We start from the raw sequence: 22,651 nt of genomic DNA on the forward strand, positions 1-22,651 counted from the left end.
GATTCCCAAGGCGCATGGCTATCACCAACTGTGTTAATAGAATTGCAGATCTTTCGAGCTGAAGAGGAACAGGACCTCGGCAAGCCTCTAGAGCAGGGGCTTTATGACAGTTTTTATCAGTGAACTGTAAACTAAAACCTTACACAAAACTCCAGATGTAAAATATTTTTAAACAGCAGGCTGTTCTGCTTTTAAAACCATGGGTCTGGTCCAATTCTTATTTTATTTCCTTATAGGTGAGGAAACTGAGGCTCACATAGGTGGAAGTGTGTATAATTGGTCAGAGGCTGGTTAGTAGCAGGCCTAGAACTAGAAAACAGGCTTCCCAATACCTACTCTGTCTTTTCCATTATTTTCAGTAATAAGTGATGCCAAGAGAGGTGCTCAAAGTAAAACTAAGTAGCAAGTCGTCCAATGCCCATCTTTCCAGTTAAGAGAAGAGGAACTTACAGTAAACAGGAATTTCCAGGCCTTTTCAATTTCTGCCAACTAGGGTAACTAGGGATACAACATAAAGCATCCTGGGGTTAAGTCCTATCAATCTGGAATTTTCCAAACACCAGAACATGTCCAATTTAGACCCATGCCCAGCGGAGCTGATGTAATTAGCCCAGCATCCAGAGAAGTGAGATTATATGCCAGGTCAGAGGATGCGTCTCCCCATGATACTCATAAAATCCTATTGGCAGGTGTTCACACTATTAAAAAATATCAAAATGCTGGCTTGCCTGGAAAAACCAGGCAAGTTTGGTTCTTTAGCCATCATCAGGGAGTTCAACAACCACATGTGGCAAGGTGAACTGAAGACGCCTGTGCCGTCAGACCTGCCAAAGGGTACTGGGAAAACCTTGATTCTATCTGACTGCATGCAAGGAAGGTCACTATTCCATGTAAATCAGAGGATGAATGTATCGTTGAAGACTACTCCATGTAAATCAGAGGATGAATGTATCGTTGAAGACACGTTCTTCAGTGAATCATTAATGAAAGGATTTCAGAGAAGATCAAGACCCACTTCTAAAGGTGAAGTTCTGCTTTGATATTTATCTGTTTCAAATTAGGTCTCTTCTCTCCACTTGGATTATAAAACCACAAAGGAGAGGACAAAGTGTATGCCACAAGATAAATATTGTCTAAGGAGAAATGAAATGGGACGCATTGTTGAGGACAGAACAGAGGAAGGGGAAGAAACAGAACTTCTGTAGGGTCCTTGGGGGCAATGGTGGCTGATGAAAGTTCTCACATGTGACTCTCGGTAGTGTCCCTGCTTCTCAGAGAGAGGGCAAGGAGAACAGAGGCGGAATGCAGCGGGCCGCCCACCTTCACTCAATGGTACCCGATTGGGGCATGCACAGGGAGCTAGCTCCTCTGGAGTCTGACGGATCTGCATCACAGCCTGACTGCGGCACACTGTGTGACCTGCGGAGAGTGACCTCTCTAAAACGTCTGTGAAATGGAGATGATAAGATAGTACCTACCCGATGGAGGTGGTAGGAGGAATAGCGCCTGGCACACGGGAAGAACTCAATACATCCCCAATACATGCTAACTACTGCCATGATTTACACTCATATATCCATCTCCCCAGATAACCCATAAATACCTTAAAAGCAGACACCATGCCCTTCCTTCCCCACAGTTCACAGAATCCATACTAGAGGCTTTAAAAGTGTTGGTTGATTGATTAATGGGCACTGGAAGGGGAGACTGAGCTCCTTAGATTACATGTGACAGCATGTTCCAGTTCTCAAAGAAACTCCCTACAAGCCCTTTATTTGGGCAGAAAGCAGCAAATTCTTGCACCCTTAAAGTATATCAAAGTGTCCCTCACTTTCCCCATTTCATAGATCAAAGAAGAAATCTGTCAGGAACAAACGAGGGACCGCGAGAGCCAGGAAAATGGACGGAGGGACAGGATTCCCAGCTGAGGCCTGCAGCTCGGGCTCCTGCCAGGGCGGCTTTGCCCTCCCCGTGTGGAGCCTCCGCGTTCAGACTTGTGCCGCAGCTCCCATAAAACCCGCTCCGCCTTTTCCTCCTGGAGATCGTCCTGCCTTTGTCTTGCAGCTCGGTTCATGCCATAAAACCCCATGGCCAACCGTGACTTTTCATTTGGAATGATCAAAGTGGTAGCTGTCTGATGCAGAAGCAAGCACCTTTTAAATAAATACATGTTTTTTATTCGGATTCAAAACACTACCTTGGCTCACCTGTCCCCTAGTTTTCTGAACAAGGTATGCATTTCCCCGGTGCAGGCAGGAAAGGTCACGTGGTCGCGCCTTCGCAGCAGCAGGCCGCCGCCTATCCCGTCTGGGGAATCAGGTTACCTGGAATGTCGGGCCACTTCTCAGAGTCTGGGTAGAGGCCGGAAGGACTCTGGGTGCGGGCAGTGAAGGACTGTGGGGAGACTAGGTGGAGAAACCAGAAACCTGGGAGGAGGAAAACAGGTTTCCCTTTCTAGGGCGCCTGTGCTGCAGTAACATGTAGTTGGGGGCTGGTGGGGGGAAGGGCGGGGTGAAATGCCAGTTACTTTTGTTTGTCTTGAAACAAAGAGAGAAGAGGAGGGAGGTGCATTTTTTGCCTGCAAATATATGTGAAATGCATACCTAAAGTTGTACTGGGTGAGGACCTAAGTCGTTGACACCCACACCGTAGTGGGACAAATCAGAAGGGTCATTGTATAAGCAATGGCTACGGAGAATGGCTGTATAATAGGCGTATTATAAAATGCACACCTGGCTCCTGCAACGCTAGGGAGTGCAAAACTACTTTCAGAGAGCCATCGAGTGAGCAATAGGATGAAGGTCTTCCGTTGTGTCAGAACAAGGTTGTGCACAATATACAATTCCAGGCATTGTGCAAGTTCTTCACAGAGGCCCACGTATGCACAAGTGCGCCTGCCAACCATTTACCAACCACTGAGTCTTCTCAGTATCCCCATGATTTTTTCCTAAGAAAAAGGGGGAACAATTTGCACTCTGCCCTACAGAATTTGTGAAAAATCCTACGCTAACAGGCAAGTTCCTCCATGGCTTGCTTCTGAGTTTACTGTGGACAGTCTGGACTAAGGCAAGGGAAGAGTTTACCCTTTTGGGAAGGCAGAACTCTGCAGGGGAAATAGAAGAACTTCAAGATTAATCCTTAACTGGAAATGGAAGAAAAATCAGATAATATCCTTTCTGCCGTCCCCTAATACCTTCAGGAGTTCAAACGTTTTCCAAGCCCGCGGCACTTGGCAATTCTAATTACACAGTAAAATACCTAAGGTTAATGAATAACCTCTAAAGGAAGTTACTTCACATAATGACAGCAATTTCTCTGAACTAAATGTTAATAATAAGGCCTGTAATACTATGAGAAGGAAATGGTGGCAATTGGCAAATGGAACTCTGTTGCTTGGTAACAAAACCTGAGGTATGAACATTTTCTTTACCTGACGGGAAAGGGGTGGGTGGAAAGATTACAGTTCCAGCCTGAACAGTTTGAAATGCAGGCAGCTTTATGAAGCCCATGGCTGTCCTGCAGCACATAAAGTGGAAGCATATGTGGTAGATCATTTTGTTAGCAGAGAGAAGTTGGAGGGGGAATAATTCCCTAAGAATTACTTAGCAGCACAGTAAAGGAAATGGGGTGTAATCTGTAAAGAGACTGAGGGCAACTTAGTTCACATTACCTGGTACAAATCACCGCTCAACAAATAGAACATTTCAGCAAAATCCATCTAACAGCTAAATCTTCTCCCCTGCCTCTCTGCTTCTGTTTGTTCCAACAGAGACAGACACACTTTGATCCTCCTGGTTTTTTTTTTCTGTTATGGAGCAACTGTAGCATTTGAGAGATGAATTAGAAAAGGAATGCAATTAAGACAACCTAACAGTGCAGTGTTCCTCGCAGAGGAAAACTTGACGCATTTGAACTGCAGGCGCATATTTAGTTGAGTAATTATTGGCAGGCTGAATTGAAAGAGCCTAGAGACAACTTCTTCCAGCTGGTCATTAATCAACAGGAAATAGCCTACAACAAGGTCATTATTACCTTAAACCATTACAAGAGCATATTCAGTGAGAGGCTAAGATAAAATTGAGGGCTTTAAATCCCTGTTTGTTTTATGGCAGTGGTTTTCAAATCTGCCAGCATATCTACATCACCTCAACAGCTCTTTTTAAAGTGCAGATTATGGGGCCCCACTCCTGGAGATTGACACAGTAGATCCAGGATAGGTGCCTGGGAATGTGTACTTTAAATTCGCCATGGTGTTCTCATCATCAGCCAGGTGTGGGAACTGTTGCTCTAAATTATGTGAGCAGTAGAGTTTTTTGGTTTGACCAAAGATAGAAAGTGAGAGTGAATAATTTTTTTGCACTTGAAATTTAATATATTTTCATTTCTGCTCTGAAAGAAGTTTATCTGTACAGTTAGGAAAGATAAATATTCTAAGTGCATTATTTTTTATGTTTCATTTTTTAATATTAAAAAAGTGTTAAAACTGAATATTAGACCAAAAACAACTGACTTTCTGACTATACCATCATTTAATTAAAAGCTATTTTCTGTAACTTGAGCATCTTCCTAAGTAGCCAAATAAAATCATCTGCCATAGGAGCCTTAAAAGACTCACCGTTTGCCCACAAAATGGGCCAAGTTTGTCCCCTTATCTTGGTTATTTTTTCATGGTGCTCCTTATGAAGCGTTGGCCAGTGCTTTTAAAAGCACTTGGTAGACTTCTTTCTTTCAGTTTTCCCTTCACCACATGCTCCCTCTGAGTTCTCTCTCCAATTCCTTGATTTCTTTAAAAATAATAATCTGCTATTATTTAGCTGTGGGTCTGAATGGACTAGTATTATTTTGGCCAAATAACACAAGTAATAGACAAATAACTAGGTGGGTGGGCGACTTGATTCAAAGGAATGACTCTTGAATAGCAAGAAGATGTTTGGGACAGATTAAAATTCTGGTCCCAAAAATAATATCTTACAGATGGCGTTCTGAATCTTTAGGATCTCTGCATTCACTATGCACAATGCAGGGAATTATATATTAATAATACTTTCTAACTATATTCAAAGAAATTAAAAGCCATCATCATGAGGTCAAGAGATTGAGACCATCCTGGTCAACATGGTAAAACCCTGTCTCTACTAAAAAACTACAAAAATTAGCTGGGCGTGGTGGCACGCACCTGTAGTCCCAGCTACTTGGGAGGCTGAGGCAGGAGACTCGCTTGAACCCGGTAGGTGGAGTTTGCAGTGAGCCGAGATTGCACCACTGTACTCCAGCCTGGCAACAGAGCGAGATTCCATCTGAAAAAAAAAAAAAAAGGAAAGGAAATTAAAAGCCATTGACTAAATAAACAAGAGAAACACTATCAAAGTAATTAAAAATAAACACTACCAGAATTTGTAGATTGCCTGAGCCACAAGAAATGGGTGCCTCACAAAGGGTAGAACTGATGACGAAAGCTATTCCCATTTTCCCCAAATCCCATACAAGTCCTTAACATGGCCATTTAGAAGCCAGAATTAGGTTCACCTTAACCCCAAATCCTAATTTATGAGAAAGTTCTTTGAAAGAGATCAAGTCTCTACCCTTACCGCCATATTCTGGGACTAGTAGGAACTTCTAAGTACCTCCACTATGGTACTGATAATTCTCTGGACATTTAGAAGAACTCTCCTCATCCCCAGTCCTGCCCTGAAAGACATACAACACCTTAAAGATTACTTAGAAATTCTGATTCACCGACCTGCTTGAACTGAGGCGGCCCAACATCATTGAAAGCTGGGAGAGCTGTTTACCCTCACATCCCGCTGTTCGAATGTGAGCCTTACAGAACGTGATTGGCCAGGCAGAGAAACGCTACTCTTCCCTGAACACTCCTGGCCACTCCCAACAGCCTCCCTTTGCTCTCACAGGACTTTTGTGGGAGCACAGTGACACCTTTCTTGAGGCATTGTGATAGTGTTGACTTATCTGTCTCCTGCATTGGAATATAAACTCTCTGAGGGCAGAAAGTGGATTTTACTCAACCACTTTCCAGGGTTGAGTTCAATACCAAGTATATTACTAAGGAATATCAGGGCTAAGGGGAGATTCTGACCAAACTAACCTAACAAGATTTTGCTGAAGGCAGGCCGGGGTGATCAGACATCGCCTGAAAGACAGTGGAGGATGAAGAACCCATCTAGGCATGGAAGGTGGTCAGACATGGAGAATGGGAGATTCATGCTAAAGTTAGCTGACTTCGTGCTAAAACTGGATTTTATAAGGAAGTACACAGATGGACCTAGGAGAAGTTTCAGGAGCCTGACTAAAATTTGATCAAGCAAAGAATCTTTGTCAAGATCTATGCTGCTAAGGATTGCTTTCTGTGTGTTAACCATTATCTTATCATTTCTCTCTCTTTTTTTTTTTCTTTTTTTTGAGTGACAGGCTAGAGTACAGTGACATGTAATCATGTCACTGCACCCTCAACATCCAAGGTTCAAAAGATCCTCCCACCTCAGCCTCCCAAGTAGCTGGGACTACAGGTGCACACCACCATATCCAGCTAATTTTTTAATTTTTTGTAGAGCCAAGGTTACTCAGTATGTTGCTCAGGGTGGTCTTGAACTCCTTAATTCAAGTGATCCTCCCACCTTGGCCTCCAAAGTGCTAAGATTACAGGCATGAACCACCGTGCTCGCCATCATTTTTTTTCTTTTGAAAAGAAGACAAAACACTAGTGATGCACTTAGTCATTGATACATTAATAAGAGTTGTTATAGTTGGTGATTCTTTTGCAGATTAAAAACTCTGGTGGACTTGAGACTATAATCAGAAAGGGACACAAAAGTCAGAGTAAATAATAATGGGAAGAGACCTTTTTGCCAATATTTCACGCTGTCTACAGGTTGATCCCAAACGATTCCAGTTTTTCCCACCCCAGGGGACAGGCGACTGTGTAATGCTTGGTGATTTGGTTGACATGGGTTTGTCCCATAACCCACCACTAGGATACTGAATATATATTATGCACCCTACTTGAGGCCTAAAATGGATAGTGATAATTTCTTGGTAAATTACTTACCTGGTACAAAAATGCACTACTCAAAATAAACTTAGGACAATTCTGACACTAACCTATAATAGATCCGCAAGGAACATAAGATAGGCATGAGAAGCTCTGGAGGTTTAATCATGGAATCTGGAGTCAGAGAGACCTTTGTTAAATTTCTGGTTCAGTCATTTTACAACTTGGATGACCCTGGGCTGGTAACCTAACCATCAGATTTCTCGTGTGTAAAATAGTAACAGTAACACCCCTACTTTCTTGCAGGATTGTTTTGGATCAGCAATTACATACATAAAACAACTGGCCACTGGCATATAACAACAGTAGGTATGATGCTTTTACCACGTGCTTAATAAATGTTCATGAAATGGAATGGAATGGAATGTACCAAGACAGCATAGCCCATCAGCATAGCCCATGGTTTTTCCTCCTAGGATACACAGCCTACTTTAGACTCTTTATTATTATTATTATTATTATTATTATTATTATTATTATTATTTGAGACAGGGTCTCACTATCTCACTCTGTCGCCCAGACTGCAGTGCAGTGGCGCAATCTCGTCTCACTGCAAGCTCTGCCTCCCAAGTTCACGCCACTCTCCTGCCCCAGCCTCCTGAGTAGCTGGGACTACATGCGCCTGCCACCACGCCCGGCTAATTTTTTGTGTTTTTAATGGAGACGGGGTTTCAACGTGTTAGCCTGGATGGTAGACTCTTAATTCTTTCTTTTTTTTTTTTATTTTTTTTGAGATGGAGTCTCACTCTGTCACCCAGGCTGGAGTGCAGTGGCACGATCTGGGCTCACTGCAAACTCCACCTCCCAGGTTTAAGTGATTCTCCTGTCTCAGCCTCCTGAGTAGCTGGGATTACAGGCATGCACCACCACGCCCGGCTAATTTTTGTATTTTTAGTAAAAAAACGGGTTTTCATCATGTTGGTCAGGCTCCTCTCAAACTCCTGACCTCATGATCCGCCCACCTTGGCCTCCCAAAGTGCTGGGATTACAGGTATGAGCCACTACGCCCAGCCGACAATCTTCATTCTTAATGCACAAGAGAGTATTAGGATTTGCTAAAAGTTGAGTCCCCATATCACAAAATGAATGAGAGATTAAATTGTTTTCCAGTTAATTTGATCACTAAACATGGTTAAACCCCATAATTTAAATTATTATACTTCTTGGGTTGACTAAATGTATATGCTCAAAACTGTAAAACTGCTTCTACTGGTGAGCATCAAGGACATAGTATTAAGAAACTTTATTCTTTAAAATCATGGACCTTGAGAAAGCTGCCCATTTTAAATCTTATCAGGGATTACAAGTCAAAATGAAACAACTTTAAGCTGAGTAGGTTAAAGCAATGTAGCTTTGGTCCAAGAGCCAATCACCATATTCCCTACTTCTGTTAAGAGATAATAAAAAGTTGGCCGGGCGCGGTGGCTCAAGCCTGTAATCCCAGCACTTTGGGAGGCCGAGACGGGTGGATCACGAGGTCAGGAGATCGAGACCATCCTGGCTAACCCGGTGAACCCCGTCTCTACTAAAAAATACAAAAAAATAGCCGGGCAAGATGGCGGGCACCTGTAGTCGCAGCTACTCGGGAGGCTGAGGCAGGAGAATGGCGTGGACCCGGGAGGCGGAGCTTGCAGTGAGCTGAGATCCGGCCACTGCACTCCAGCCTGGGCGACCGAGCGAGACTCCGTCTCAAAAAAAAAAAAAAAAAAAGATAATAAAAAGTTTTCTCTTTTCTGTTAGAACTAATCGAAACCCTCTGCACTCACTCATAAACGTATATAAGTCCTGTTCAATCTTAAAAGAGACTGTGTTCCAATATTCAATCTGCCTTGCTCAACGAGGTAAATTTAGCCTTTTTCCCCTAGAATTGACAGTCTGTTCATCTGAACAACAAAACCCATAGTATGTGTAGTCCTTAAAGCTTCTATGAGGAAGAAGCCCTAATCTGAATGTCCACTTTTAGGTAACTTTATGCCATTACCATTGGAGAATTGAGGCTTCTCTCTCTCTCTCTTTTTTTTTTTTTTTTTTTTTAAAGACAGAGTCTTGCTCTGTCGCCCAGGCCAGAGTGCAGTGGTGCGATCTGGGTTCACTGCAAGCTCCGCCTCCCGGGTTCACGCCATTCTCCTGCCTCAGCCTCCCGAGTAGCTGGGACTACAGGCACCTGCCACCACGCCAGCTAACTTTTTTGTATTTTTAGTAGAGACGGGGTTTCACCGTGTTAGCCAGAATGGTCTGAATCTCCTGACCTCGTGATCTGCCCGCCTCAGCCTCCCAAAGTGCTGGGATTACAGGCGTGAGCCACCGCGCCCAGCCGAGGCTTCTCTTTTAAACCATGCTCCTTAAACATTTCTACTACTGTAGAGTATTTACCCCTGTCTTGTGTCCTCTAAAACGTAGCATATGTGGTTTCTGCTTAGAATAAACTCTGAACACTGGTGATATCAGAGGATACAAATTGGGTAATCTCCAGGTGCCTGAGCTTTTTGAGCTTGACGTAGGTGGATACCGATCGGAATGTTAATGATCTGTCCAATTCCTATTTCTGGTTCACCTTCAAATTGACTTCCCAAGGACTTCAAGGGTTCTCTTTCTTCTCATGGCCCCAAAGGGTGAGGGTAGGGGAGATAGGGAAGGAAAACTCTTTGTGCTTGAATTCCAGACCTACCCCTTGATTCTGATTAAAACCAAATTCCTTCCAGCCACCCAAATCCAAACTCTGGGGCTTTCCGGATTCCACTCCCTTTTTCATCTTCCTGGGCACAGAGCCCCAGGTCTGTCACCATGAGCTGACCCTGCTCCATAGCTTCCATGTGCAATCTCCGAACCCACCATGGTCTGTCAAGCTTCAAGTCCCCTACCAGCTCTGCTCCCCATACAACTTCCTACCCTAACCTCCTCTAAAACCTTATCTAAAGTTTTAGTCTTACTTTTTTTCTGACTTTTGGCTATCACCTCTTATAAACCCAATGTCTCTCCCAAGTACCATTCTTAGCATAAATTTCCAAAACCAATCACATTTCATTACTCTCTGAAGATGGGGAAACACTCTATCTCCTCATGATTTTGAAACAAAGCCAATATCCTGCCTTATCAAATTATCAATGGGATTTTCACTTCTTTTCCTGGAGGCCCCCACTTATCACCCCTGTGCGTATGTGAAATAAACTATCCCTCCTGTTAACCTGTCCTTTCTAAGTATAATTCACAAGCTCCAATCACTGAACCTAAGAAGGTAGAGGAAAAGTTTTTTTTTTCCTTCCTCTATGCATAGTTTACAGTGTGCTGCATACAGTACATGCTAAATAATTTTTGAGGAGGTAAAATTATTTCATTTAGTCAATCTTGATCTCAGTTATGTCCAGACTATTCTCATTTACTTAATTTTAGCAAGCGAATGGTCAAATGAGATAATACAGACACTGCAGATGAATTGAGTTTTGGTATTTTGCTGCTATATCTGGGATATTACCTGAAACTACCAACCCCAAAGAAGTGGTTAGATGCAGGAGCTTATGTATTATCTTAACAAAGAGTGATGAAGTGTGGAGAAGAGACTAGACAAATGGATGGTGTTGGGCCTCTGAGGTGGGGATAAGTTGTGGGAAGGTAATTATAAAATATATGGTAAATAAGGTTTGTTTAGTAAGGTTTATTTTGCAGACTGACGTCCTCTTAGGTAATAAAAGTCATCTCCAGATGAGGAGAGATTTACAAATTGTCTATATAAATAGAAATTTCATTTACAAATGTAAATTTCCTTTACAAAAGGAAAATTTCTGACCTGATTTTAGGCAGAAAGAGGGGGAAGCAGAGACAATTATTTTTGAATGGCTACTGCTTAAAGAGTTGCCTACATGAGATTTGGTGGCAAGAAGCCGAAGTCAGAGCCTGTGGTTCCTGTTGCTCTTCGGAGGTGTGAAAGAGTGAAGAATGCGTGCTTCATTACATGAAGCTTTGCTCCTAAGATACAACTCTTTTAGACCTCTCAGACTCACCCAATTTCCTCATAGGCTTTTGCACTATCTTAAAAGATGTTTCCCTTAGTAATATGGAGGAGACAAAATCAATAATGTGCAATACGAAATCGACACAAAAACCCAATTCTATCAGAACAGATTAAAGGAGTCTTGCTTAGACTCCAGGATAATTTACAGTTTTTCTGGCTTGAATGTGGAATGATTATAACAAGTTGTAATTCAGATAATGAACTTCTTAATGCAGGAAGTTCTTCGTTCAGGAAATAGAAGTTGGTGAAATTGAAACAAATTTATTAAGTAAATAAAGGGGAAAGCGCAAAGTACTTAGTGGCTAGAGTATTATCAATTTTAAAGAAGATTTGGAATAGAATAGTTAGGGAGCTATAATTTTTCAGTTTTTATACTGTTCTACCACTCTAATATGTTGCTATAATTCTCTGAATTATTTTTTTCAAAAATACAATAGCTATCTAGAGAAACCAGTTTGATCTCATTTTTATTTTATTTTTTAAATGCATTTGATTATGTATATCTGAGGTTTACAATATAATGTTATGGGATATATATATAGTAGTAAAATGGTTACTATAGTGAAGCAGACTAACATGTCTTTCATCTCACATAGTTACTTTTTTGTGACAGGAACAGCTAAAACCTACTTATTTAACAAAAATCTCCAATATAGTATAATTTTACTAAGTTTATTCCTCATGTTGTACATTGGCTCTCTAAACTGCTTTATGCTGCTATTTTGATCATTTGACCTATATCACCCCCATTTCCTTTCCCTCCCACCCTGCCCCACATCCCTACCCCCATCCACCCATGGTAACCACTGTTTTGTTCTCTGTATATATGTATTTGAGTTCTTTTTAAATATATATATTCCACATAAAGGTGAGATTATACAATATTTTTCTTTCTGTGTCTGGTTTCTTTCACTTAGCATAATGTCCTCCAGGTCTATTTATATTGTGGTTAATGACAGAATCTCCTTTTTTTTAAGGTTGAATAATATTCATATATATATATATACACACACACACACATACACACACACACACACACCATGTTTTCATTATCCATTTATCCACTGATGAACATTTAGGTTGTTTCCATATCTTAGCTATTGTGAATAATGCTGCAATGAATATGGGAGAGCAGATGTCTTTACAAGGTAGTGACTTCATCTTCTTTGGGTATATACCCAGAAGAGGGATTGCTGGGCCATATAATAATTCTATTTTTAATATCTTTAGGAACTTCCACACTCTTTTGCATAAGGGCTGTACCAGTCTACATTCCCACCAATTGTGTACTAGGGTTCCCATTTCTCTACCTCCTTGCCAACATTTGTTATGTCTTATCTTTTTTATAATAACCATCCTTACAGGTGTGAGGTTGATATCGCATAGCAGTTTTAATTTGCATTTCCCTGATGACTAGTAACGTTGAACATCTTTTCATATTCCTCTTGGCCATTTTTATGTCTTCTTTAGAGAAATGTCTGTTCAGGTCCTTTGCTTATTTTTTAATTGGGTTGTTTTTCTGCTATTGAGTTATAGGAGTGCTTTACAAATTTCTGATATTAACCCCTTATCAGATATGTGGTTTGCAATATTTTTCCTAGTTCATAGATTGCCTTTTCATTTTATTGATTGTTTCCTTTGCTGTGCAAAAGATTTTTGGTTCGATGTAGTACCATTTATTTATTTTTGTTATTGTTGCCTGAGCTTATGGTGTGATATCCAAAAAATCATTGCCAATACCAATGTTCAGGAGTTTTTCCCCTATGTTTTCTTTCAGGAGTTTAATGGTTTCAGGTCTTACATTTAGATCTTTTATTCAGTTTGAATTTATTTTCATGTATGGTGTAAGATAAGGGTCCAATTTCATACTTTGATGTAAAAAAATCCAGTTTTACCAGCACTGTTTATTAAAGAAATTACTCTTTCTCCATTATGTCCTTTCCATGCTCTTGTCAAAAGTCAGTTGACCACATGTGCTTGGGTTTATTTCTGTGCTCTCTATTCTGTTCCATTGGTCTATGTTTCTGTTTTTATGCCAGTACCACACTGTTTTGATTACTATAGCTTTCTAATATAATTTTGGTTCAGAAACTGTGATGCCTTCAACTTTATTTTTCTTTCTCAGCATTTCTTTGACTATTCAGAGTTGTGATTCCATGTGAATTTTAGTATAATTTTTTTCTATGTCTGTGAAAAAGGCCATTAGACTTTTTTTTTTTTTTTGCTGTTGTCCCAGATTTATTGAAAATAATATAGCACTGCAGAAAAAATTCAAACAGGTCCCTGAGGCATTTTGAAATTCATCCCAACTGTAGGCTGAGTGACCTGCAGGTTGGACAGACTGTTGAAGTCCAAAAGCTTCAGCATTTCCTTAGTGTCAGGATCTACTTCAATTATCTCCTGATCCAGGGCTGAGACCTCGGGAACGTAATTGTCTCTCCTTTCTCTCTCCTCCTCCTGCAGCTTGATGGAGATACCTCTTACAGGGCCTCTCCGAATCCGCTTCATCAGATGGGTGACATAGCCTGCTATCTTGTTGCGGAGCTTCTTGCTGGGGATAATGGCGATCTCTTCGCACACGTGCTTGTTCGTGTGGAAGTCGTTGCCCAGGTGCGTGTAGTACTTCTCTATGATGACCCGGGCCGCCTTCTTCACGGTTTTGGTGCGAACGCGGCCCATGTTGACGGGTCCTTGGTAAAGAGGCGCCATTAGACTTTTGATAAGGATTGTGTTAAATCTGTATATTGCTATAGGTAATAAGGACATTTTAATAAATTAATTTTTCCCGCTCATGAACACAGGATAATTTTCCATTTATTTGTGTCTTCTTCCATTTCTTTTATCATTGTTTTATCGTTTTCAGTATACAAGTCTTTCACTCCCTTGGTTAAACATATTCTTAGATATTTAATTTTTTGCTGCTATTATAAATATGATTATTTTGTTAATTACTTTTTCAGTTAAGTCATTTTTTGTGTATAAAAATGCTACTGATTTTTTTCTTTTTTTTTCAGGTGGAGTCTCACTGCATCACCAAGGCTGCAGTGCACTGGTGCAATCTTGGCTCACTGCAATCTCCCCATCCCGGGTTAGAACAATTCTCCTGTCTGAGCCTCCCAAGTAACTGGGACTACAGGTGCCTACCACCATGCCTGGCTAATTTTTGTATTTTTAGTAGAGACAAGGTTTCACCTTGTTGGTCAGGCTGGTCTCGAACTCCTGACCTCAAGTGATCCCCCGTCTTGGCCTCCCAAAGTGCTGAGATGACAGGTGTGAGCCACCATGCCCCATCAATGCTACTGATTTTTGTATCCTGCAACCTTACCAAATTCATTGTTTTGGTTCTAAACGTTTTTTGTGGATCTTTGAGGCCTTCTACTTATAGGATAATATCATCTGCAAATAGGGATAATTTTGCTTCATCTTTCTGAATTTAGATGCCTTTTTTTTTTTTTCCTTGTCTGATTGCCCTTGCTGGTACTTCTAATACTACATTGAATAGAAGTGGTGAAAGGGGGCATCCCTGTACTGTACTGATCTTATTAGAAAAGGTTTCATTTGTACCTGTTGATTACGATCTCAGCTGTGAGCTTTTCATAAATGGTCCCTATTATTTTGAGGACCTTTCCTTCTATATCTAAACTGTTAAGAGTTTGTATCAAGAAAATACTGAATTTTGTCAAATAGTTTGTCTGCGTTAATTGAGAGGTTCATGTGGTTTTTCTCTTTTATTCTTTTAATTGATGTATTATATTGATTGATTTGTATGCCATGCATAAATGCCACTTGTACACCAGACGTAAATCCTACTTGGTCATGATGTATAACCTTCCAGATGTGTGTTGAATCTGGTTTGCTAATATTTTATTGAAGATTTTAGTATCAAAGTTAAGACTTATTGGCCTGTAGTTTTCTTTTACTTGAAGTATCTTTGTCTGGCTTAGATATCAAGGTGATGCTGGCCTCATGAAATATATTTGGAAGTATTCCCTCTAGTTCTTTTTTTTTTTTTTTTTTTGAAGAGTTTAAGATGTATTAGTAATAATTCTTTTTTAAATGTTTTGTGGAATTCTCTGAAGTCATCTGGTTCAGTGCTTTTCATTGTTGGAAGGTGTTTAATTACTTTAATATCTTTGTTATTGGTTTGTTCGAGCTTTCTATTTCTTTTTGAGTCAATTTTAGTAGGTTATATTTTTCTAGGAATGTATTCGTCTCTTCTAGGTTCTCCAAATTGTTGACATATAATTTTTCATAATAGTGCTTTATGATCTTTTTTTATTTCTGAGGCATCTGTTGTAATGTCTCCATTTTTGTTTCTAATTTTATTTATTTGAGTCTTCTCTCTTTTTTCTTAGTCTAATTAAGGCTTTGTCAATTTTGTTTTTTTCCTCAAAGAATCAACTCTTGGTTTTATTGATTTTTTTCTATGGTTTTTCTGTTCTTTATTTGATGTATTTCTGTTCTGATCTTTATTATTTTTTTCTGATAAATTTGGGTTTGTTTGGGGTTTTTTTCTCTAGCTTCTTCAAATATAATATCAGGCTATTTATTTGGGATCTTTCTTCTTTTCTAATGTAGGCATTCTGAGTTTAGTGTGTCCTTTTTCTAGCTTCTCAAGATATAATGTTAGTCTATTTGGTATCTTTCTTCTTTTTAATTTTTAATTAATTTAGGATTTTATAAAGACAGTGTCTCACGTGTAATCCACGTCAGTGATGACCATGAGTGCCTCAGAGGCCTAGGCTGCAGGAGTTTGTGGCAGCAGTGATGGCAAGGCAGATTTTGTGAATTCCTGGTGGTAAGGGCTTTAGGGATCCTCCCATTCTTATTTTCCCCAATAGTGGAGAGACTTGACTGAGGGGATCCCTCTTGGCCTTGGGTCTGACACGAGCCACAGGCAGCCACAGCAGTGCTATGTTCCAGGGCACAAGTGCTCAGAGTCGCTATGGAGCTGGAGTCCTGAGCTGATCCCAACGAGGAAGATGGTGTGGCAGAGACAAAGTGTTCTGCTCCCTTCTCGATGCAGCCATCTTGAGTTTCTGCCCTCAGCAGGGTTTCTACCACACCCTTGCTGTGCTCCAGCACTCTCTTTTAGTCATTCTGGTTGAAATGTAGTGGTTTGTTCATTGTTTTAATCCATCTTTTGAAGGAGAGTGATAGTTGACCATCTTGCTGACATCAATTTGACCTCTGTTTTTAAACTTTTCTCCAAGATTTACCTACAAGCTAAATTTAATTGCATAAAATGGTCACAGCCTACATAAAGGACAAGGCTTATATTTACCTCCACAGCACCGTATTTTCCAGTCTTCTGGGATTGGCCTCCCTCACTTCCTATAAGGAAAAATAAAACTGGCTTCCCTGCATTTGGATGGGTCTATATCTACTCCTTTGGCTCTCCCCTTGACCACAGGGAGGCCCATAACCAAGGCCCAGGTAATTGAAGTAACTCCCAAAGGCTCTATCAATTGGTCCAGGAGTGAGTACCTGCCTAAAGGCAAGCCTTTCTGAGCCTTTCTTTTCTGGAGATTTCCCAAATAAAGCTGGAAAAAGGAGCTTTGTTTCCTTTGGCATTGCTAAGCCTTCCCCCAGGAATTGCCCTGTAACTTTGGAGCTGCCTATGGTCATCTCCATTCATGAAGTCATTTGAAGTGATGGAGAATGAGTGATGACAAAAACAGAAGAAAGATTTAAGGCAGAGAAATGGAAAGACAGTCTTGATGCTTCCAGCTCTGCATCCAAATGACTCAGAGGCCCGCCCTTTTCTTCCTCTGCTATTATAACAGCCACCCAATTCACCTTTGAGGGTAAACTTATTTGAGATCAGAATGCATTCTGATCGATACACCCATATATCCAACAGGATTGCTAAGCAAACTATGGTACAGTCGTAGGGTCAAAATTTTATGGCCATTAAAATGATCTTACCAAAGTATAGCTTTCAATAAAAGTTACATGAACAGATAGTATGCAAAGATGATCTGATATATTAAGTGAGAAAAGCTAATTACAAAACAATATTCACTGTATTATCTAATTTTGTTAAAAATAGTTTAATAACTAGAGACAATAAAATTTTAATGGCTTTTTTCTGGATGTTGGAATTACACATAATTTTTTATATTTTATAATTTTTACTTTTATGATAAGAAGAACGATACTAAAAACCAAACCTTTGTCCTAATCTTTTTATAGGCCTATGTGCAAATTAAAACTTAATCGTCCACTCATTCATTTGAATTTTACCATGCCCCTTTCTTTCTAAATAAGTTTCCTTTAACATGGTGACACATCATCCCTTTCCTTTTTCAGGCATCAGCACTTTAAAAGATGACATTTATAAGGATAGTAAATTATCAACACCTTCCGTCAGCAGAGTTTATGGCTTTTTAGCTAGTGTAGGAGTTCACAAAAGAAACATTTTCATCTAAATGAAGTCACTCATTTAGAAGTAACTTTCTAATTATTTTCTCCATGGTAACACATATAACACATATAAAATATGAAAAAATATGTTTATTCAAGTTTTTTTCTCTTTCCTAACTATTTCAAAAAGCCTTAAGTGTGTTTTATACCTCCTTAAAAATGTCACCCTGTAGATGGGGTTCATTTTAACACTAAAGTCTGGGGCTTTGCACCAATAATCTGACTCTATTACTGCATTGCATTCCTGATGAAACGCACTAATCGTTTAAAGTTTCTTTATTAAATTTTTTTCTCATGAAAATGACTCTGAGCTTTGGAAAGCACTTCTAAAATAATGTCATATGAAAAGTGAGCCTTTTATTAAACCTCAGACCACAGAAGAATCCCATGGAATTTTTTCTAATATAATTAACCCCTTCATTCGAGAACTTAAGAGCTGGAGTACGGTTTAATAGGTAGATTTAGAGGCTTCTGTGCCTCCAGTAATCCTCCTTTCATCAAAACAATGGCTATAATTAATATTTATGATTTTGCCTTTCTCCTCAAAGGACTTTACAAATTGTTACCACAGGACTCATGACACTTACTAATGAAGTACTTACTACTCAGTCCGGAAGAGAAATTTACAGTCTTCTCAAGTTTATTCCACAATGATGTGGCTACAAAGGAGGATTGGTGGTGACTTGATGGATTCAACTCCCCATTACCAAAAGAATGAGTCAGTAATGGGAAACCAATCACTCAGTTCCAAACTGATTCCCCAAAGTTTGTGTAGCAGGATCATTGTTTTGATTTGTATTGTTTTTTCAGGATCTCCCACTATGATGCCCTATAGGGGTAGGTAAATTACAGCTGAGGGCCTCTGGCCTCAACCTAATTTTATAGCTACCCTTCTCCCTCCACCTCTCCTATCCCACCCACAGTGAATTACTGTTACATTTTCAAATGATTGTTTAGAGGACAGAAGAAGAATATGTGACAGAGACTATATGTGACCTGCAAAGCCCAACGTATTCATTATCTGGTTCTTCAGCAAATAAGTTTACTCCTCCCTGAAAATCTAACGCACAATAAGAAAAGTCCAACTGTAAAGCTGTTGCAATTCCAGCTATAAACATTGTCTAACATTCATGAAACTGTCATTTAGAAACTTGGACTTAGTGTACAGAGATAAATATACTTTGTGGAAGCACATTTCAGGTGTCAGCTTTTTTTGGAGTCAGCACATTCTCTGGACTGACAGGATATAGACCTAAAAAGACCAAGTTCATGTACCAACATGCATATAGGAAACACTATACACACACAGGATATTCATCTACAACTTAGAGCTAACATCAAATAGGCTTGTTGGATGTTAGCACCACTCAGCAATAGTACTGAAAGAAAAGAAATGTAGCTCTTGGTGCACAACATTTTGGGAAGACCTACAGGCAAAACTGAGCCCATGCAGGCCAAACAGAGTCAGCAGTATAGCAGCATGACTGTCCCACTGTATACCATTTGTGTAGACTTCTAGCTAGTTTTAGTTTTATCAGCGATTTGTCTGATAGTTATTTATAAGCCATACCTCTTCTTAGCAATAACATAAAAAAAGATAACATTATTAGGTTCCCAATATATTAGCAACAAAAGCTGCTTTTTGTGTGAGACACTGTCCTAAACCTGCTACACATATCATGCCTTTTGAGCCTCCAGTAAGACAGACATTGCTGTTCTCATTTTACAAGGACTCATAGTGGCACGCCCCACATAATGGAAGCCATCTGAAGTAGGGTTAGTGAGGCTCATGGGAACAGCCTCTGGTTCATGTCAGTCTTTCTGCTAAGTTCATTACTGGATGTAGATCCCATGTGACAGACTTTTCCGTCAAAAATCCAGAATCCTATTGGAAAATGAATCAGATACAATTCAAACATTGGTCTTTGTTGTCCCTATCTTTAGAAGGGGTAGTTAAAAACTGCTTAACCACAAAAATGTACCCCATGTGATGACGATACTATTTACAATATGATGCGAAAGGCTACCTCCTCTAACCCCACAGTGGGTACCTGAGCAGATGGCTAATGGTGAGTGGAAGCCAGAACAAACCAAATTAAACACAGGGGCCAGACTTAGAGAACTCCAGAACCAAACAATTGGAGCTGCTCACATGCCTTGAAAAGGGACCTGACACCATGAGATTGTGGGTCTGAATGAATGCCACTGGCCCTCCCAGTTGCTGTTGTTTCTTCTACACAAAGATACAACATTCACATACATGTTTGCCACTTATCTGGCTAGTGCTTAGCATTTTGAAAGTGTGATCCATTTCTTTTTATTTTTTCTTTTTTTGAGATGGAGTCTTGCTCTGTCACTCAGGCTGGAGTGCAGTGGCATGATCTTGACTCACTGTAACCTCCGCCTCCCAGGTTCAAGCCATTCTCCTGTCTCAGCCTCCCAAGTAGCTGGGACTACAGGGGCGTGCCAACACACCTGGCTAATTTTTTGTATTTTTAGTAAAGAAGGGGTTTCACCATGTTAGCCAGGTCGGCCTCGATCTCCTGACCTCGTGATCCACCTGCCCAGCCTCCCAAAGTTCTGGGATTACAGGTGTGAGCCACCGTGCCCAGACAGTGTGATCCATTTCTTACTTTGGCACTCTAAGCCAGTCTCTGTGCTTTCCCATGTGTGTGTTTGCTACCCAAACGTGATGTCTAATATGGTGTTTGACCTGTTTTCAGCACCTACTGAGTAGCTTTTCGGTTTTATGAGGAATTCATGCAGAGATAACAGCCCCTTCAGTAGCATTTTGATTTTGGGGTTAGCACCCAAATTCGTATTTAATCCACAGTTTACCTGTCCAAGGAAACTATGACGAGAAGTATGAATTTTTTTATTCTTAGAATTAAAGCTGCATGGCTCAAAAAAGAACAAATTTGAAAAGGGGAAAGATTTTTCCTACTCTTCTGGACATTGAGGTCGCTTCCAAGGAAAATTCTAAAATGGGTGGAGTTTACTTTAACAGCCACACAGCATCCTTTCTACAACGCTGTTCCAATTTCTGAACACAGACTGAGCCTTCTCAGCCCACTGCCTCTCTAAGGCTGCCATGCTCTTCAAGTGTTCCTTTCTCTTTCCCACTCACCAGAGCTCCTCAGGAACAGACAGGAAGTCTCACCCACGCTTGTATCCCTGAGACCCACCACACCCACTGGCATGCCACAAAATGTATTTCCGTGTCTACGCTGTCCTTCGGTGCTGGAAATGTCATTCACCTAGATGGTAGGGAAGGTGAGCAGATAACGCTTATTAAGTCCATTTGTACTAGAAATGGGGTTAACATTTTAAATTTACTATCTTAGTTAACCCCCTTTTTACTTCTTATTGTGGAAAATTTTAAACACACACAAAACTAAAGATAATGACGTAATGTACCTGCCCTACCCAGTACCCAACCTCTCACAAACTATCAACCCATGTCCAATATTGTTTTATCTGTACCCTGTCCTCTCCCACCTCCCTTCACAGTGTTTATAATCTCAATCCATCTCTAATTTGGTTAAAGATGATATTTTAAAACATGGTATTTCTTATTTTCCTTCCCAGGCCAAGTCCTTTAACCTCATGTCCATCCCATTTCTGAACCCATACATTTTCCAGGAACTCTCAGTTTTTCACTGAGAACAGCAAGTGTGGCAAAAATAAAGAGCACGACAGTTGCCGCGGGGGCCATCCCCACCACGTGGGTGTTTCCTGAGTGAGATGACTTGCACACACAGTGCCAGGTAGGGGGAAAGAAAAAACCCTCATTAAACAGCTATCACTGACAAGGATTCAAGATAATAGGATTCCCACAATGAAACTACCATTCAGTCATCAAAGCTGAAAGCACTGGAGGGGAAATATCTGTCACAAAGGAACTAATATCTTTAAAAGATTAGATTTATTTATGCATCTAATTTGAAGTTTATTACCTCAAAGCATCTGCTCCATGGTTACATCATGAATCCTAGACTGGCTCAAAGGCCAAAAGTTGGTAATAACCCAAATCCATCAACAATAGAAGGATTAAAATTTGTGGTGCATTTATATTGTGAAATGTTATACAGCTACCTGCAACCAAATGGATGAATCTTACATAACATTGAGCAAAAACAGCAAATCAGAAGAATAATTCATTGTGATTTCATTGAGATAAAATTTAAAAGCAGGCAAAACTAAACAATGGTAGAAGAAGAGGGAAAAGGAAAGAAATGATCATCCTAGAGTTATAATGATGGTTACCATTATGCGGCAGGAACAATATTGCAATTCCATAAGGACAGGTAGGAAAGGGTAGGGATTTTCAGATGTTGGCAATGTTCTATTTCTTGAGTTGGATGGTGGTCCCACGGAAGTCCAATTTTTTTTTAAAGACTTTTTTTTTTTTCTTTTTTGAGATGGTGCCTCACTCTGTCACCCAGGGTGGAGCGCAATGGCGCAATCTTAGCTCACTGCAACCTCTGCATCCTGGGTTCAAGCAATTATTCTCCCTCAGCCTCCTGAGTGGCAGGGATTACAGGCACCCACCACCACGCCCAGCTAATTTTTGTATTTTTAGTAGAGACAGGGTTTCACCATGTTGGCCAAGCTGGTCTCAAGCTCCTGACCCCAAATGATCCACCCGCCTCAGCCTCCCAAAGTGCTAGAATTATAGGTGTGAGCCACCACACCTGACCATTAATGTTTTCTTCTTTAATGTAAATATATACATATTATGTTCTTTTATGGACTATTTTATATTTCACAATGTGAAATGTTTAATTTTTAAAGTTGCATGATAATTTTCCCATAATTTGGTTTTATAAAGCTCTAGAGAGAAAAGGAAAAGAAGTAACTTACTAAAAATATTCCCAAGGCAAAGACAAGGAACTGTGCCTCCACTCCTTCCTTTAGCTTCTAAGTTGCTTTGGGGCCCTGGGTTGCAATTCTTAACCCACAGTGGATGTTAAATAAATATTTGATGGTGTTGAGGGTTTAAGTAATGGTTTATGTAAACATCAAGAGCTGCTACTCAGAGCATATTCTCATGGCACAATAGTAAATTGACCAGAGAGATTTCACTGTGGTGTGCCTCAGACTGTAGAATATAAGGAAGTCTCATTAACTTGTCAAGTTGACAGAGTTTG

General features: G+C 40.2%; 1 pseudogene; it reads right to left on the minus strand.

Annotated features, from left to right (window-relative positions):
- Window positions 1-13,237: 13,237 nt before the first annotated feature.
- Window positions 13,238-13,763, minus strand: LOC105486126 (small ribosomal subunit protein eS17 pseudogene; annotated as a pseudogene).
- Window positions 13,764-22,651: the final 8,888 nt, after the last annotated feature.

The sequence above is a fragment of the Macaca nemestrina genome, chromosome 3 (assembly GCF_043159975.1).
Source record: "Macaca nemestrina isolate mMacNem1 chromosome 3, mMacNem.hap1, whole genome shotgun sequence".
Lineage (NCBI taxonomy): Eukaryota > Metazoa > Chordata > Mammalia > Primates > Cercopithecidae > Macaca > Macaca nemestrina.